The 20,249-nt window shown below is 42.1% G+C and overlaps 2 long non-coding RNA genes across 2 annotated transcripts; both read left to right on the top strand.

Moving 5' to 3' along the window:
• The first annotated feature begins 880 nt into the window (after positions 1-880).
• Positions 881-17,557, top strand: LOC123943815. Its single transcript, XR_006818680.1, has 4 exons — positions 881-895; positions 997-1,306; positions 3,311-3,318; positions 17,548-17,557. It is a non-coding gene; the product is annotated as an uncharacterized LOC123943815 (long non-coding RNA).
• On the top strand, positions 14,546-14,905 carry LOC123943816. The gene is made up of 2 exons (XR_006818681.1): positions 14,546-14,652; positions 14,738-14,905. It is a non-coding gene; the product is annotated as an uncharacterized LOC123943816 (long non-coding RNA).
• Positions 17,558-20,249: the final 2,692 nt, after the last annotated feature.

The raw sequence follows: 20,249 nt of genomic DNA, 5'->3' as shown, positions 1-20,249 counted from the left end.
ATTATGGAGCAAAGATGCCCCACAAAGAAAGTACATAGAGTACAATGACCCATTTATGAATTCTACAAAATTAAAGCTACTATAATGTGACGTGAGAAAGAACAATAATTATGTGGGTACAGGGTGAACAAGGGAAAGAGAAGGAGGAATTCCTGGGGGGGGATGCTGGAAATTTTAGGGAGAATTGATACACTCACTGTGAATAAAGTTGATTGTGACACCTGTGTTTATCATATCACACACTCCATATGTGGGCCATTCATCTTGTGTCAAATATACACATTATACTTATTATAGGTAATAACAAAGGTGGTTCTGGAGGGATGCAGAGAGAGTGAAATGTTAAAAACATGAAAATACACCTACAAGATACTGATTTACTCTTTATTTATGGTAAAGTATAAAATAAGCAAAATCAATCCATCCCCATTACAGGATGGGTTCCACATTCCTCATAACCTGACATTCTGTCCTGCAGATGATTCAGGTGAGGGAGGCAGCAGTTCCTGTGGGGGAGCACTGACCTAAATCCTGGGGTCAATCTCACCCCATATGTTCATGGACAATTTACAATCCCAAGTATACACACTGGAAAGTTATATAATAAAAAATATTTTTTCAAAATTGGCCATTAGCACTAAATTAACAGTATTCACAACTGTGTGGGTCACTGACTATCTGTCAGAATAGATCCCCAAGCTGAATATATAGCCAGAGGACATGCAAATAGGGACTTCCCTCTGCTGATTTAACCAGGACTGCAAAGATCCTGCAGCTGGGAGAGGAGCCCCAGGCCCGGGATACCCAGATATTCATTCAGTGATCAGGAAAGAACACAGACAACATACCGTGAAATTTGTGCTGGATTGGGTTTTCCTTCTTGCTCTTTTAAGAGGTAATTTATGGAGAAAAAAACATAGAGTATATGAGTGGATATGAGTGAGAGAAACAGTGGGTGTGTGACAGTTTCCTGACCAGGATGTCTTGTGTCTGCAGGTGTGCAGTGTGAGGGGAAGCTGGTGGAGTCAGGGGGAGACTGCGGGAGTCTGGAGGTTCTCTGAGACTCTCCTGTGCAGCCTCTGGATTCACCTTCAGCAGCTACTCCATGAGTTGGGTCTGCCAGGCTCCAGGGAAGGGGCTACAGTGGGTCGCATGTATTAGCAATGATGGAAGTAGCACAAGCTATGCAGACTCTGTGAAGGGCTGATTCACCATCTCCAGAGACAACGGCAAGAACACGCTGTATCTGCAGATGAACAGCCTGAGAGCCAAGGACACAGCCGTGTATTATTGTGCAACAGACACAGTGAGGGGACATCAGTGTGAGCCCAGACACATACCTCACTGTAGGAGGGGCTCTGGACCAGCAGGGGGTGCACACCACTCACCAATTCTGTCTTTAAGCCCCAGGAGCAGGCACAGCTGGAGGATATGGGTAAATTTCCTGTCAGGGTCTTTGGCATTCATGCCTACAAGCTCTTTCCCCAAGGGAGCCTCTCTGCACACATGATTCTGTGCTTCCTCTTCAGTCTCTTACTTAGAAATTTGGGACAACAACTATACTAACAAGCAGAAAAGACAGTGTCACTTACACCTGCTTGTTCCTATACCTGAATACCAATGAATTACAAATATCTCCATGTATGTCATCTGAACCTTACAGAAGTCCCACATACTCTCTGTTCATTAGAGGACCACCCAGCTCAGTGTGCAAGCTTGTCAAAACCAGTGTAAAGTGCATGCTGGATGTGAGCCTACAGAGGGATCAACAATGTAAAGCAAGAGAATTAACAGCCCTGGTAGAGTCTCAATCTTGAACTATACTCACAGTATCAATATTAATGACTACGTGGGAAAGAAGAGGAAACCTGCACCAGGATGTTGTGTGGATATAGAGTTTGAATATCACATGCACACACACACACAAACACACACACACACACACACACACACACACATACACACACAGGAGAGAATATAAAACTATTTTTAAAATATATTTTATTTTTTCAGTATTCCAATATGTGTTGTTTATGCATCATACCCAATGCTCTATGCAATACATTCCCTCCTTAAGACGGCCCACCAGGCTCATCCATCACCCCCATTCCAAAATGCTCAGGTTGTTTCTCAAAGTCCACAGGCTCTCATGTTTCACCTCCCCCTCCGATTTCCACCATTCATTTTTCTTTCCTCCTCCTAACATCATCCATGTTATTCCTTATGTTCCACCATAAGTAAAACCATATGACAATTGACTCTCTGCTTGACTTATTTCACTCAGCATAATCTCTTACAGTCCCATCCATGTTGCTACAAAAGCTGGGTATTCATCCTTTCTGAGGGAGGCATAATACTCCATCATGTATATGGACCACATCTTCTTTATCCATTCGTTCATTAAAGGGCATCTTCGTTCTTTCCAGTTTGGCGACCATGGCCATTGCTGCTGTAAACGTTAGGATACAGATGGCCCTTCCTTTCACTACATCTGTATCCTTGACATTAATACCAAGTATGCAATTGAAAGGTCATAGGGAAGCTCTATTTTTAATTTATTGAGGAATCTCAACACTGTTCTCCAAAGTGGCTGCACCAACTTGCATTCCCACCAACAGTAAAAGAGGGTTCCCCTTTCTCCACACCCTCTCCAACACACGTTGTTTCCTGTCTTTCTAATTTTGACCATTATAATTGGTGTAAGGTGATAACTCAATGTGGTTTTAATTTGAATCTCCCTGATGGCTAGTGATGATGAGAATTTTTTCATGTGTCTGATAGCCATTTGTATGTCTTCATTGGAGAAGTGTCTGTTCATATCTTCTGCCCATTTCTTGATATGATTATCTGTTTTGTGTGTGTTGAGTTTGAGGAGTTTGTTATAGATCCTGGATATCAACCATTTGTCTGTAATGTTATTTGCAAATAGCTTCTCCCATTCCGTGGGTTGCCTTTTTGTTTTTTTGACTGTTTCCTTTGCTGTGCTGAAGCTTTTGATCTTGATGAAGTCTTAAAAGTTCATTTTCACTTTTTTTTTTCTTTTTCCTTTGGAGACATATCTTGAAAGTAGTTGTTGTGGCTGATTTGGAAGAAGTTACTGGTATGTTCTCCTCTAGGATTCTGATGGATTCCTGTCTCACATTGAGATCTTTTATCCATTTTAAGCTTACTTCTGTGTAAGGTATGAGAATGGTCGAGTTTCAATCTTCTATCCATAGCTGTCCAATTTCCCCAGCACAATTTATTGAAGAGACTATCTTTTTTCCAATGTATATTTTCTCCTGCCTTATTGAAGATGATTTGACCACAGAGTTGAGGGTCCATATCTGGGCTCTCTACTCTGTTCCACTTGTCTATGTGACTGTTTTTATGCCAGTACCATGCTGTGAGGTGATCACAATTTTGCAGTAATGCTTGAAATCAGGTAACGTGATGCCGCCAGTTTTGTTTTTGTTTTTCAACATTTCCTTTGCAATTCAAGGTCTCTTCTGATTCCATACAAATTTCAGGATTATTTGCTCGAGCTATTTGAAAAAATTAACCATGGAATTTTGATCGGGATGGCATTAAAAGTATAGATTGCTCTAGGCAGTATAGACATTTTAACAATGTTTATTCTTCCAATCCAAGAGCATGGAATGGTCTTCCACCTTTTGTTGTCTTCTTCAATTTCTTTCATGAGTGTTCTGTAGTTCCTTGAATACAGATCCTTTAACCTCTTTGGTTAGGTTTATTCCCAGATATCTCATGGTTCTTGGTGCTATAGTAAATGGAATTGATTCACTAATTTCCCTTTCTGTGTTTTCATTGCTAGTGTATAAGAAAGCCACTGATTTTGTACATTCACTTTGTATCCTGCCACGTTACTGAATTGCTGTATAATCTCTAGTAGTTGGGGGTGGAGTCTTTTGGGTTTTCCATATAAAGAATCATGTCATCTGCGAAGAGAGAGAGTGTGACTTCTTCACTGCCAGTTTGGATACCTTTTATTTCTCTTTGTTTTCTGATTGCCGTTGCTAGGACTTCTAATACTATGTTGAACAAGAGTGGTGAGAGTGGGCATCCTTGTTGTGTTCCTGATCTCAACGGGAAGGCTGCAAGCTTTTTCCCATTGAGGATGATATTTGCTGTGGGTCTTTCATAGACAGATTTTATGAAGTTCAGGAATGTTCTCTCTATCCCTATAATTTGAAATGTTTTAATGAGGAATGGAGGCTGGATTTTGTCAAATGTTTTTTTCTGCATCGATTGAGAGGACCATGTGGTTCTCTCTTCTCTTGTTGATTTGTTCTATCACATTGACTGATTTGTGAATGTTGAACCATCCTTGTAACCCAGGGATGAATCCCATCTGGTCATGGTGGATAATCTTTTTAATGTGCTGATAGATCCTGTTTTCTAGGACTTTGTTGAGAATCTTAGCATCCATATTCATCAGTGATATTGGTCTGAAATTCTCCTTTTTTGTTTGTTCTTTGCCTGGCTTGGGGATCAGGGTAATGCTGGCTTCATGAAAAGAGTCTGGAAGACTTCCTTCTGCTTCAATTTTTTGGAACAGCTTCAGGAGAATTGGTGTTATTTCTTCTTTGAAAGGTTGGTAGAATTCCCCAGGGAATCCGTCATGTCCTGGGCTCTTGTTTTTTGGGAGGTTTTTGATCACTGCTTCAATCTCATTACTAGATATCGGTCTATTCAGGTTGTCAATTTCTTCCTGGTTCAATTTTGTGAGTTTGTAGTTCAAAGTTTCTGCACAGCAAAGGAAACAGTCAACAAAACAAAAAGGCAACCCTCGAAATGGGAGAAGATATTTGCAAATGACAGTACAGACAAAAGGTTGATATCCAGGATCTTAAAGAACTCCTCAAATTCAATACACAGAAAACAGATAATCATATCAAAAAATGGGCAGAAGATATGAACAGACCCTTCTCCAATGAGGACCTACAAATGGCTATCAGACACATGAAAAAATGTTCATCATCACTAGCCATCAGGGAGATTCAAATTAAAACTACATTGAGATACCACTGATACCAGTTAGAATGGCCAAAATTAGCAAGACAGGAAACAACGTGTGTTGGAGAGGATGTGGAGAAAGGGTAACTCTCTTACACTGTTGGTGGGAATGTAAGTTGGTGAAGCCACTTTGGAGAACAGTGTGGAGATTCCTGAAGAAATTAAGAATAGAGCTTCCCCATGACCCTGCAATTGCACTGCTGGGTATTTACCCCAAAGATACAGATGTAGTGAAAAGAAGGGCCATCTGTACCCCAATGTTTATTGCAGCAATGGCCACAGTCGCCAAATCTTGGAAAGAACCAGATGCCCTTCAACAGATGAATGGATAAGGAAGATGTGGTCCATATACATGATGGAGTATTATGCCTCCATCAGAAAGGTTGAATACCCAACTTTTGTAGCAACATGGATGGGTCTGGAAGAGATTATGCTGAATGAAATAAGTCAAGCAGAGAGAGTCAAGTATCATATGGTCTCACTTATTTGTGGAGCATAACAAATAACATGGAGGACATGGGGAGATGGAGAGGAGAAGGGAGTTGAGGGAAACTGGAAGGGGAGATGAACCATGAGAGACTATGGACTCTGAAAAACAACCAGAAGGTTTGAAGGGGCGGAGGTTGAGGGACCAGGTGGTGGGTAGTAGGGAGGGCATGTACTGCATGGAGCACTGGGTGTGGTGCAAAAACAATGAACACTGTTATGCTGAAAATAAACAAAGAAAAAAAAAGATTAAAAAAAGAAATTTTTAAAACACGTGAAAAAAAATCTATACTCTTAACGTTCACTTAGCCAACATATAGTACATCATTAGTTTTTGGTGAAGTGTTCAAAGATTCATTAGTTGTGTGTAACACCCAGTGCTCATTACATAACCTGCTCTCCTTAATACCCATCACCTGGCTTCCCCATCCCCCACCACCCTCAATTCTGTAATCCTTGTAGTTTTCCCAGAATCCAGAGTCTCCCATGGTTTGTCTCCCTCCCTGATTTTTTTTTTTATTTTTCAGTGTTCCAAGATACACTGTTTATGCACCACACCCAGTGTTCCATGCAATACGTGTCCTCCTTAATTCCCACCACCAGGCTCACCCATCCCTCCACCCCCTCCACTCCAGTTTATTTCTCAGAATCCACAGTCACCCGTGCTTCATATCCCCCTCCAATTTACCACAATTCAGTTTCCCTTTAATCTCCTAATGTCCTCTGTGTTATTCCTTATCCTCCACAAGTAAAACCGTATGATAATTGACTTTCTCTGTGGTCCTCCTCACTATTCCTTATGTTCCACTCAGAAGTGAAACCATAGGATAATTATCTTTTTCTGCTTGACTTATTCTACTTGACATAAAACCCATCAGGTCCATCCAAGTCGATGAAAGGGTAGGTATTCATCCTTTCTCCCATGGACCAGGATGCTGTGGATGTTTCTTCCTGTCTGCAGTGCCCAAGCTGATTGGCCCACTCTTCTAGGCCCTAACACAGGGTCCAGACATGTCCTCATAACTGGATCTGCCAACTTCTCATGGTCTTCAGTCCCTCTATCAGGAAGGTAGTGAATTTATTATTCAATTCACATTAACAATCTACAGGGGAGCCAGGGGACAACATTCTGCATCCACAGCTCTCTTCATTAAGATACCAAGAGAAGGGATTTCACAGAGCACTGATCTAAATCACTGAGTGCACTGATGACACAGGTTATAACGGGGGTGACCTGCCCCTGTCACACAGGTGTGAAGTGTCATTGCAGGACCAGAGAAGGCGTTACTTGTGTAAATGTGTAACTGAGAGGTGAGGGTTCACCCAGGAAGTTCCCAGGGAGGTGACACTGATTGGAGCAATGACAAAATCTGACAACTCTGCCATCCTATTATGTCCTTTACACATGAACATATCTGGTAGTGAAGGTGTTTCAAGGAAGTTAAATCCACTCATGATGAGTGGAGCAGCTCGAATTACCAAATACAGTGGAGTGAACCAGCTTTGACAAATTTCCACAGGATTTGTACATGGAGCTGCTGTCCCCAAACTTGCACATCCAGGACTTGAACCACAAGAGAATAGAGGGGCAGTGGAACAGAGTGGTTTGCCAACAGTACGGAGCCACTGGAATTATGGTAGGGTTTCATGAATGTCTACCATGCACATGGGCACTTGGTATTATACTGTTATGTTTTATGCTTCCTGTAGATTATCACACCCTCTCTTTGTGAGGCCTGTGCTGTGGAGTGTGTGACTCTCTTCCTGGCTCCACTGGGAAGCTGGGGCTGTCTGGGTAGCAGCAGTGAAATGTGTCTCTGCTGTAGCCACACAAGAGTTCAGATTACTACAGATATCTCCTGTTTCTTTTCCAGGATCAGTATTGTGATCTCCTTGAGCTCCCCCATGTAGAATCTATTTCCATTCTCCAGTACACTCCTCTATTTTACTCAGGTGACAGTCGTTAATGTGGTGGAAGGCTTCAAACTACAAGGACTCTGACTTGATGATGTAGTCTTAGCCTCAGGTTAAGTTTTGGTGAAGTTCCCAGGAACCTGGGTCGGGGGAGGCCTGCACGTGTCACTGCCCCTCCTCCACCAGTGGACCAAGTCCATGTATTCTTGCCTGTCTCTGGGTACACGGTCATTCTGTTCTTCCTGGTTGTCCCCTCCCACAGCTCCAGTGGTCTCTGGGTGTCCTCAGCTTCCTGTTTCCCTACATTTCCCTAAAGACTAAATATTTAATTCAATGTGAAAATTGTGTGTGGTTCTCAACAGAACTGAGACAGTGATGTCTGTTCCTGTCCCAGATCCTATGGGGCTCCACCTGTGACACCAGGATGCTTCTTCTGATGGCTTCCTCTGCAGATAAATTCTTTATTTCTGTGGTGGACACAGGATGCATGGATCTCCATGCATTCCTGCTCTGAGTCATCTTCCTCCCATCCTTCCAGGACCACCGGGGTGTGGGGAGGCTTTTCATAATTTGTCAACATCCTACATGATAGGAATGCATGAGGACAGGTTTGATTTAATGATATGGTCCTGGGTCACCTCATGCTATAACATCTTTAGCTCACATGATGACAAGAAATCCATTAAATATTCTATCTAAACCTTGTGATAGTTTATTTGTCATCAGGAATCTGCATTCACAATATGCCAAGATGCTGGTTTTAGCCCCTGTAAGTACTTGCCACTCCTGAGAGTTTAAGTTAATTTTTTATCTCATGACCACAATTAGAAGGTATATTTACACGAATTTGTTGATCTTAAGTTTGTTCTATTTATTTCTTTAGCTCTTGCAACTCCAATGTGAGTAGTGAATTCATTGAAATGCAGGAACACTGCATCAAAACTAATGATGCATGTATGGTAATTAAAATAAATAGATAAATGAATAAATAAATAATACAGAAACATAGGAACAATCCCAAGCCCAATCATCGGCTTAAAATTGGACATATTGTGCTCTATGTCATCTTTGGAAAGCTGCCCAACATTGAAAAAATTATGATAAATATGTGGGTATCATCAAGTATTTGGCTCAGAAATAGAATCCCTAGAAACAAAGGTACATTTAATACAATTACAAAATTATATATTCTAGAAAATTTAAGCTAGTGTAAGGTAACATGAAGATCAATAGTAATGCAGGGACAGAGTGAAGAAGGTATGAGGGATGAAAAATTGCAAAGAAAATACAGGAAATTTCGTGGAAAATTTGTTTGTTTGTTCTGGATACTCTTGATGCTGACAGCTGTGTTTCTCATATCACACTCTCTGCCTGTGTGCAGTTCATCCTGATCAAGCACATTCATCAAAACTATTACAAATACTCCCAGAGATGTCTTGGGATTAACACAGTGACAATGAAATCTTAGAGACTTGGAAGAACACCTGCATGCACCCTGATTCTGTATTTCAGATAAATTCTAGAACAGAGACAATTTGTCCTCACTACAGCCAGGATCCCACATTCCCCATGAGCCTGTGCTATCTGCCCTGCAGGGACTCAGGGTGGGTAGTAGGTCCTATGGGAGGAGCACAGGTCCAAATTCTGGGGCTCACTCTCCCCCAGAGTGTTCGTGGACACCTCACAAACCCTCTGCAATTCTAGGTGTAAGATCATATCACTTTAAGGGGAAACATTATACCTACACCCCAATATGCGTTACTATGTGAAATCAAACTGGTAAATGGAAACCAAGTGGGTACTCTGAAAATCATGTAATGAAATTTCATCTTTTCCCAAATGCTGTCACTATCATGAAATCAAAGGCAGTCAAACCTTCTCTGGTTACTGTCCTCTCAGTCAGTATAGATATCATGCTGGCCATATAATCAAGGGACACGCTAATAGGGCACATTTTTCCTGATTAAACCAGTCCAGCCCTGAGCCTTCAGCTGGGATGGGAGCCCCAGTTTCAGGATTCCCAGGATTTCCATTCAGTGCTCAGGACAGAACAGAGAGAGCTCATGATGGAGCTTATTCTTGACTGGGTTTTCCTTGTGACTGTTTTAAAAGGTTAAGTTACAGAGAACAAGAGACATTGAATAAGAAAGTAGGTATGAGTAAGAAAAACAGTAAGTGAAGGACAGTTTCCTGACTAGGATGTCTTGCGTCTGCAGGTGTCCAGTGGTATGTGTAGCTAGTGGAGTTCGGGGGAGACCTGGTGAAGGCTGGGGGGTTCCTGAGTCTCTCTTGTGAAGCCTCTGGGTTCATTTTCAGTGACTATGGCATGAGTTGGGCTTGCCAGGCTCTAGGGAAGGGGCTGCAGCGGTTCTCAACCATTGTGAGTGGTGGTAGTTACATATAATATGAAGACAATGTGAAGGGCCAATTCACCATCTTCTGAGACAATGGCAAGAACATGCGGATTCGGCAGGTGAACAGCCTGGGAGCTGAGGACACCAGGGTGTTACTGTAATGTGTGTATGCAGTTTGTGCACTCTTGCAGTGAGCCCAGACACAAACTTTCCTGCAGGGACACAGGAGTAGTTGGGCTGCAGGGGTGCTCAACGCTCCAGGAGGCCCTCTGGTCACCAGAGGGAACTCAGGTACCCAACACGTGCTTAAGTGACAGGAGTCCCTCAGAACACCAGTGCACTTTCAGGGCACAGGGGCTCTCAGGACACCAGGGAGTTCTTAGGACAGACAGATCAGATAGTTCAGTGCTCTTGAGGTGCTCAGGCACCAGGACTACATCAGCATGGTGTACTCAAGATCCACAGACACAAATCAGACCCAGGAGCAGGGGAAGTTGTGTGTGTGGGGGCTTTCTATTGAGATAAGTGTTTTCCCCTCTAGCATCTCTAGATTCACTCAGGGATATATATGGTTATTCATTAATTCTCTAATTTCTCATATTCTATATGCAGCCAACCAGAAAGAGATAACATTGTCTACATGTAGATGAGATCTCACCAGTCCCTAGGGAACTTTCCTTCATCAACCTCATCCATATCCTGTCTTTCTTTATCCAAACAGGACCTGCAGGAATTCTCATAATCCCTGAGAAGCACGTGCACATCCCAGGCTTTCTGAGAGCTTAGTGCCTGTTCTCTGCCCTCAGCAGGCACACACTGCCTCCACATGGTTATGACAAACCCCCCAGGACATCTACCCAAACTGGGTCCTTGTCCTCCTAACTACAGTTTATCCTATGGCTCATTATCCAAGTGGGTGGACACTGGTGATCAGGAACTGTCCCTCTAGAGGCACCACTCTATCTCTTGGTTGGAAAGTCAGCCCACGTGATGGGATACACTCTCTGATTTCCCCCAATGAACCAGGCAGGGTGACCTGCAGGATGACTACCAGAGACAAAAACCTATCGCAGTACTGCTGGATCCTGTTCTGGAGTCTATGAGAGCAGCCTTGAGTGATGTGTCTGAAACGTATTTCCTGGCTTCCACACAGGAAACCCACATGAATGATCAGATCTGGCTGGTAGAGACTGGATCCTTGCCCATCCGGTGCTATCCTCCAATTATCCCACAGAAAGTCACCATGTCCTCACTCTACCCACTTGTAACTTCTCCTTCAACTTGTCCTAGACCCTGAGCCCCATGGGACTAGAGTCCTTTCACTCTTTCCTGATCCCCACCAGGTGTCAGTTGTAGAGTGAGGCTCAATAACGAATGTCTACCATGATGACAGAACCCTAAAGTGAGCTAACCTGGGAACTGTAGCCCAAAATATGATTCAGAAGAAAAATAATGAACCAACCACTGATGAGACAACACTGAAATTTCCTCTCATGTCCGTGCTTTTGTCTCATTTTGAGCTGGATTCCATATATAATTCAAAATAACTTCTGGCTTTCTAGCTCTCTTTGCTTTTCCTTCTGTTATTATTATAGATGATCCCTATGGTAGGGGAATAAGCTGTGCGTATAGACAGGTGTTTACAGTCTATTGTTGGTCTTTCTATCCCTGACCTGAGACACTTGATGTCATCCTCACAAGAGGATCTCAGATTACACCTCACTGAGGTGACACAGGAAGGCCTAAGGGAAGGAGAGAGGAGGGCGTGCTTCCCTTACCCCATGCAAAATCTAGAATGAACTGGATTTTGGCATTTACCTTCCCCCAGGTATTGAATTATCTGGCAAGTTTCTCAATAGGATCTTTCCCCACCTCAGAAGCACAGCAAATGTTCATCCTTTTTTCCCTGGGGGAATGAGGTGGAGCTTCTGGACTGAAAACACAAACTTGTAGGACACCCCTAAGTTTGTCACCAATTCCACAGGAGCCTCAACTCAGACATCTCCACACTCAACCTTCATCAATTCACCATCTACAGTTCAATTTTCCTATTTTCTGGTGGGTCATGTAGATATTTCTCTACTTTCTTGGGGGTCCTGTGGATATATCTGTGTGTGGCTTTTGTGATTCCTTGTGTATGCCCATTTGTAAACTCAATTTTTGGGTCACAGTTTTCCCTGAACTATAATCTGAATATATGTGTCTCCTGCAAATTCAAGTCATCTAACGTAATGCTCAATGATATGGCAAAGGATACGGGCTGTGGGGGAATGTTATGTTATGAATGGAATCAGAGCTGTTATGATCCCACAGGATCCTCAAAACCTTCCATTTGCCATATGAAGATACAGTTTAAAGACATGCCCAATGATCCAGATGGAGGCAGTCACTACACAGCAAATAGGCCAATACATTGATCTTGCACATCGAAGGCTCCAGAAATGTGAAAAATTTATTTCTAAGCTACCTGGTTTATGCTCTCTGTTATACCATCCTGAGAAGTGTGGAGCTGCTGTAACAAAGACTTAAATCATGGAAGCAGTTTGGATCTGAGTAATGGGTAAGGGCTGGCCGCCTTCTGTGATGTGTGCAGAAGAACCCTATCTTGTCAGGAAGGGGTCTAAAAGCGTGATTCATGGGAGACACCAGAAGGAAAGGAGAGACCTACAGAGAAAGCCCCAATCTTTCTAGAGAGTATCAAAATGATTGTGAACTGTACGTGGTAAGACATGAACAGTACAGACCACTCTGATGATGTCACAGACAAGGTGAGGAATGTGCCTTTGAGAAATGGAAGGGATGTGATCTGTGCTGTAGACAGGTAGAGAGCTTGCTTGCATTGAGATCTGAAAGGTAGAACTTGGGACAGTTCCCACTCGATAATAGGCTGAGGGAATTTCTGAGCAAAGGCTTAAAGTATCAGAAGGTTTCTCTTGAAATCTTATGGTAAAGTGTGGGAAGAACAAATGATATGAAGACATAATTATTAATTAGTATGAAGCTGAACTGAAAATTTTGGAAAATTCCCAGCCTGTTCCTACTGGAAGGAAGGAGAGATCTTGTTTCAGAGAAATCAGGGAGGATGTGGAAATATTTGACGAGGGGGTGTTTATGGTTTGACCATCTCAGCATAACCCCAGAGCTCCTCGTCAAGACCGTGAGAGCAATATGAGACTCTAAAGAGAAGCCTGGACCTACTGTCCACAACATTTTGGAGATCACTGGGACTGACACCCTCCCAGCACAGGCTGAGTGAGGAAGCCTGGATGTGCTGCATGACTTGACCTTGGATTTACAGCTTTCATGACCCTGATGGAATTCATTTCTACAGTTTATATGCTACCTAGGCAGTGGTATTTGTCATAGCTGCCCAAACAGACAAAGATCCTATCACAACATCTCTGGTGGATCTGAGAAGAGCTGGTGAGTTCCCGTTGTTCAGCTCATGGGCAAACTACAGACTTTCAGGCTTTGACAGATCTGACCAGAGACCAGATTCCTCATGTCACACATTAATAATGGGGATTTGGTTTCTTGTTACATATTTAGTACTTATTACATTATTTCTCCAACTGAAAAGGTTTTTGTTTTTAATTTAGTTTAAATTCACTTAATTAACATATAGTGTACCATTAGTTTTGGAGGTAAAGTTCAGTTACTCATCGGTTGAATATAAAACTCAGTGCTCATTACATCACATATCCTGCTTAATGTCCATTACCCACTTACTGCAGAACTCAGCCCCTCCCCTCTACCAACCCTCAGTTTGTTTCCTAGTCTTAAGAGTCTGTCATGGTTTGTCTCACTCTCTGATTTCATCTTATTTTATTTTCCCTCCCTTCCCCCACAATCCTGTTTTGTTTCTTAAATTCCACATATGAGAGAAATTATATGATAATTGTCTCTCCCTTGTTGACTTATTTCACTGAAGTATAATACCTTTTAGTTCCATCAATGTCTTTGCAAACTCTTTTATGGCAAAGTAAATTCCATTGTATATCTATATACCACCCCTTCTTTATCCATGAAAATGTTGATACCTGGTATCACGGAGCCTTGTCTGCCTTGTTCACGGCTTCCAAGGAAATAGTGTAGTCATTTACCATTAAATGAGACATCTTTTATTAAAAGCATTTTTAGTTTGATGATCATGACTTTTTATCTTAAATATGGGGATGACTTCTTGAAGTTTACATTTGAACACATCACCTGCTTAGAAGAGACTCTATAGGAATATGTAATTTTGGGGGAATATATAATTTTTATATACATAGTTATGTTAGGCTTACCAGCATTTCATCACAATATGTGCATTTGAATCTATCAGACACATATCCAGGTGACCTGACTCAGGTTCAGGTGTTTTTCTACCTTGACCCCACTTCTCCACCTGAGAAGGGAGGTGCACAGGGCATCACAGACACAGGTTCACAGGGATTGACACATCAAGTTTGCCTTTCCTGGTCCCCTGTTCACAGATCAGCAATCACTTCTGCTCCCAAGGAAGCTGCCTTAACCAGTAGCCTCCAAAGCTCTGTACTCGGGCTCATTCTCAGAGGAAAGAGCTCTGGTAACACAGAATCGGGGATGTGGCAAAGGTGTATATCCTCCAACAAAGGTTCAAATGTGGGACCTCAGCATCCCAGGAATGTGTTTCCCCTCTGATGTGTCTTCTCTCTGAATAAGCCATTTCCTGCTATTAAATATTCTGCTTTGTGGATATGTAAATGAGCCAAAGTATACTAGGTTAAATATGCACATGTTTGTGCCCTGAGAACATCACCCAACAGCTGCACACAATCCTTTGTAGAAACCGTGACAGCACAGCACCTCACCATGGACTGGAGCTGGAGAATCCTCTTCCTGGTGGTGTTGGGTACAGGTAAGGGATTCCCCCAGTCCTTTGGCGGAGGAGGGGACCAGGGTCAGTCGGTATGACTTCACCCTCTCCTATTCCCTCTCCACAGATGTCCACTCCCAGGTGCAGCTGGTGCAGTCTGAGGCTGAGGTGAGGAAACTGGGGGAATCCGTGAAGGTCTCCTGCAAGGGATCTGGGTACACCTTCACCAGCTATGCAGTGAACTGGGTGTGACAGGCACCAGGAAAGAGCATGCAGTCCATGGGATGGATCAACATGAACACTGGGAATCCAACATATGCCCAGGGCTTCTCTGGTCGATTTGTTTTCTCCATGGACACCTCTGTCAGCACAGCCTATCTACAGATCAGCAGCCTGAACTCTGAGGACACGGCCTTGTATTACTGTGCAAGAGACACAATGTGAGAACCTACACCCTGCCTGTGTCAGAAACACTGTAGAAGGCTCATCTGTGCTGGGATGAGGAGGTGACAGGGACCACAAAGCTAAAGACACTCTATGACTGAGGGCCAGACACTTACTTTTTATTTCTTATTGTTATGTTATTTTAGTCACCATACAGCACCTCATTAGTTTTTGATGTAGTGCTCCAAGATTCACTGTTTTCATATAACACTCAGGGCACCATGCAAGATGAGCCCTCCTCAATACCCATCCCAGGCTAACCCAACCCCCACCATCCTCCCCTCTAAAACCCTCTAAAACTTTATTTCTCAGTGTCCATAGTCTCTCGAGGTTCATTTCACCCTCTTATTCCCACTCCTTCATTTTTCCCTTCCTTCTCCTAATGTCCTCCATGCTATTCCTTGTCTTCCACAAATAAGGGAAACCTAAGATAATAGACTTTCTCTACTTAACTTATTTAAGTCAGTATAATTTCCTCTAGTCCCATACATGCTGATACAAAAGTTGGGTATTCATCCTTTGTGATGGATGAGTAATATTCTGCTGTATATATGAATGGCATCTTCCTTATCCATTCCTCCGTGGAAGGGCATTTCAACTGTTTTCACAATTTGGCAATTGTGGACATTGGTGTTATGAACACTGGGTCTCGTGTGGCCCTTCTTTTCAATTTGTACCTTTGGGGTAAATACCCACTAGTGAAATTGCTGGGTCATACGATAGTTCTGTTTTCATCTTTTTTTTTAAAGATTTTATTTGACAGACACAAGTAGGCAGAGAGGCAGGCAGAGAGAGAGGAGGAAGCAGGCTCCCTGCCAAGCAGAGAGTCTGATGCAGGGCTTGATCCTAGGACTCTGGGATCATGACCTGAGCCTAAGGCAGAGGCTTTAACCCGCTGAGCCACCCAGGCACCCCTGTTTTCATCTTTTTAGGAAATCTAACTTTTTCCAATGTGGATGTATCAACTTGCATTCCGACCAACTGTGTAAGAGGGTTCTCCTCTCTCCACAACTTCTCCAACATTTGTTGTTTCTTTCCTTCTCTTTTTTAAAATTTTATTTTATTTTTTTCAGGGTTCCAAGATTCACTATTTATGCATTGTCACTTTTGCCGTTCTAACTGGTATAAGGTAGTATCTCAATGTGGTTTTGATTTTAATTTCCCCAAAGGCTAATGATAACGAACACTTTTTCATGTGCCTCTTGGTTATTTGTATGTCTCCTTTGGAGAAGTGTCTATTCATGTCTTCTGCCCATTTCTTGACATGATTATCTGTTTTTTGAGTATTGAGTTTCAGGAGTTCTTTCTACATCTGGGATATTAGCCCTTTGTTTGTAGTGTCATTTGCAAATATCTTCTCCCATTTCTGCATTGTCTCTTTGTTTTTTTGACTGTTTCCTTTGCTGTGCAGAAGCTTTTGATCTTGATGAAGTCACAAAAGATCATTTTTGCTTTTGTCTCCTTTGCCTTTGGAGACATGTCTTGAAAGAAGTTGCTGGCCAATGTTGGAGAGGTTACTGCCTATGTTCTCCTCTAGGATTTGGATGATTCCTGTCTCACACTGAGGTCTTTAATCCATCTTGAGTTTATATTTGGGTATGGTGTAAGTGAATGGTTGAGTTTCATTCTTCTGTATATAGGTAATTTCCCCAGCACTACTTACTGAAGAGACTGTCTTTTTTCCATTGATATTTTTTCCTGCTTTGTCAATTACTTGATCATGGAGTTGAGGGTCCGTATCTGGACTGTCTACTCTGTTGCATTGGTATAAGTGTCTGTTTTTGTACCAGTACCATGCTGTCTTTTGCTTTTATTTCTTTTCAGTGTACCAGAATTCATTGTTTATGTACCACACCCAGTGTTTCATGCATTACATGCCGTCCATAATACCCACTACCATGCTCACACAACCTCCACCCCACCCCTTCAAAACCCTCAGGTTGCTGTCTTGGTGATCACTACTCTGTAATATGGCTTGAAATCAGGTAACATGATGCTCCCAGCTTTGTTATCCTTTTTCAACGTTTCCTTGTTGATTCGGAATCTTTTCTGGTTCTGTGCAAATTTTAGGACAGTTCGTTCCAGCACTTGATCAGGATGGCATTGACAGTATAGGTTGTTATTGGCAACATAGATATATTATCAATATTTATTCTTCCAAACCAAGAGCTTGAAATGTTTTTCCATCTTTTTGAGTCTTCCTCCATTTCTTTCATAAGTGTTCTGTAGTTTCTAGAGTATAGATCCTTTACCTCTTTGGTTAGGTTTATTCCAAGGTATCTTATTATTTTTGTGCTATTGTAAATGGAATGAATTCTCTATTTTCTCTTTCCACGGGTTCATTGTTAGTGTATACGAAAGCAACTGATTTCTGTGCATAGGTTTTGTATCCTGCCACATTACTGAATTGCTGCATGATTTCTAGTTGTTTGGGAGGTGAGGCCTTTTTGGTTTCTACATAAAGTATCATATCATCTGTGAAGAGAGAGAGAGTTTGACTACTTCTTTGCTCATTTGAATACCTTTTATTTATTTTTGTTGTCTTATTGCTATTGCTAGAACTTCTAGTACTATGCTAAACAATAGTGGCTACAGAGAGCAACCTTGTCATGTTCCTGATCTTAAAGGAATGATATTGGCTGTGGGATTTTCATAGATGGAATTTATGAAATTGAGGAATGTTCCCTCTATCCCACACTCTGAAGAGTTTTAATCAGGAAAGGATGCTGTATTTTATCGAATGCTATTTCTGCATCCGTTGAGAGGACCATGTTGTTCTCTATTCATTATTAATTTGTTCTATCCCACTGACTGATTTGCAAATGTTGAATGGACCTTGAAGCCCAGGGAAAATCCTACTTGGTTGTGATGGATAATCCTTTTAATGTACTATTGTATGCAATTATCTAGGATCTACTTGACACTTTTGGCATCCATATTTATGAGGGATATTGGTCTGGAGTTCTCCTACTTGATGGGATCTTCCCCTGGTTTGGGGTCAAGATAATGCTGGCCTCATAGAATGAGTCTGGAAGTTTTCCATCTGTTTCTACTTTTCAAAAAGTTTCAGGAAAATAGGTATTATTTCTTCTTTGAATATTTGGTAGAATTCCACACAGAGTCCAGCATGTCCTGGACTCCTGTTTTCAGGAGGTTTGTGATCACTGCTTCAATCTGTTACTGATTATTGGTCTATTCAGCTTGTCAATATCTTCCTGTTCCAGTCTTGGAAGCTTACAGGTTTGCAGGCATGCATCCATTTCTTCTAGGCTGTTTAGCTTATTGACATATAGCAGTTGATAACAATTTATGATGATTATTTCTATTTCTTTGTTGTTGTCATGATCTCTCCACTTTCATTCATAATATAATAATTTGATTTATAATAATTTAATAATTTGTGTTCTTTATCTTTACTTTTGGATAACTCTGGCCTGTGGATTATTTATCTTACTAATTCTTTCAAAGAACTAGCTTCTAGTTTCATTGATGTGATCTACTGTATTTCTGGTTTCTATTTCATTGATCTCTGCTCTGATCTTAATTGTTCCTCTTCTAATGAATAAGTTAGGCTTAATTTGCTTATATTCTCTTGTTCCTGGGCTGCTTCCCCAGGCCTAGCAAGAGAGCACGCTCCTGCAGATGCCATTCAGCCTGGGGAGGAAGTTGGTCCATAAGGAAGGCAAGACCATTTCCTCTGCGCTCTCTCCCATCATGCCAGCTACCTCACAGTCCACTTTCAGGATAATTCCTATTCTCTAGAATGTTTGAATAATTACTTTCACACCTGATAAACACCTTTGCTCAGGAGACAGGATGGCAGAGAAGAATGAGATGCTGTTCCAACCGGTCCCCTAATGGGAGCTGATTATCTACCAAAGATCTCTGATAACCCATGAAATCAGCCTGAGATTAGAATTATACACTTATGGATCTCTACAGGGGTAGAAGACAGGAAAAGCAGACTGGGAACATCAGACTGATATCAGAAGATAAATAAGATAAATAAGAGAAGGAGGAAGCCACCAGAAGCGACCTATTGGAAAATAATACCCCAATATGAGAGTGCTCTTTGATTGGAGACCAGCATTAACTTGGAGTCTGGTTGAAAGCACTTGAAAAGAGCAAAAGATCTTAAGGGGAAATTGTTTGAGTCGGGTGGTTAGGGACAGGGGATTAAGCACACAAACCCAGGACCTCTACCCCTGGTGCTGAGCCAGAGAGAGTGCAGCAGAGAACCAGGCCTTGGTCCCTGAGCCACCAACATGCATGAGAGCATCTGGGTAGCAGCTCGCATGAAAGAGTCTGGTGTGGATGCCAGCCGGCAATCTCTAGAACCACAGCCTTTTGTACTCTGCATGCACACTGTGTGAATGGGGTCTGAGTCACGCTCCACACCCTTCCCTGGGAGAGCTCTGTACATGTGCTAGCTGGTGCTCTCTAGGACCAGAAGTGTCTTTACACTCACAGCCTGGGCCAGCATGAAAATCTGCATGCTATCTCTATTTGGGACTTCTCTGGAAGTCTGGACCTGCCCAGACAACTGTGGTAGAGCCAGACGCTGGAAGCCAGTTCTCTGGACTAGTATTCCTCATGGCTTTGGGTAAAAGCAGGAGTTCTTGTGACCCCTGAGACAGTGAATGGGGACATGCTTTGCCAGTGGTGGTGGGGGGGGATTTACGTGCTCTGGAGCACCCAGAGGGGAACAGACCGAGGCTTCTCTGTGGGATGGAAGTCTGGGTGCAGTTTCCTTTCCTCTAGACCTCCAAAGAAATGCTAAAAGCCGCAAAGGGAGAAAAAAAAAAAACTCCAGAGAACAAAGGCATGAAAAACCGGTTTCTTCAGAGCCCAGCGTCTTTATAGGGGGCAGGAGGAATCAACTCTAGTAAGACTGCATGAAAAACCACGCAGCAGGCTGCTCCCCCTGAAATCCAGTAGAAACAAAACAAACAAACAAACAAAAACAAGATGACAACCACCACTACTTCATAGATACAACTTTTATTTTTAATTCGTTGCCACTATTCTTGTTTTTTTTCCAGTTTTTTAATCATTTATTCACCTATTTACCATCACAATGAGATGTTCAGTATAACAAAATCCATAATAACCTTTTAACTTGAACTTTATTGATACATATACATGTGTTTTCCTTTTGTTTTTTTTTCTTTTTTCTTTTTTTATTATTTTTTAAT

The sequence above is a fragment of the Meles meles genome, chromosome 6 (assembly GCF_922984935.1).
Source record: "Meles meles chromosome 6, mMelMel3.1 paternal haplotype, whole genome shotgun sequence".
Taxonomy (NCBI): Eukaryota; Metazoa; Chordata; class Mammalia; order Carnivora; family Mustelidae; genus Meles; species Meles meles.
The sequence above is the reverse complement of the archived record's forward strand: the minus strand, read 5'-3'. Positions and strand labels throughout refer to the sequence as shown.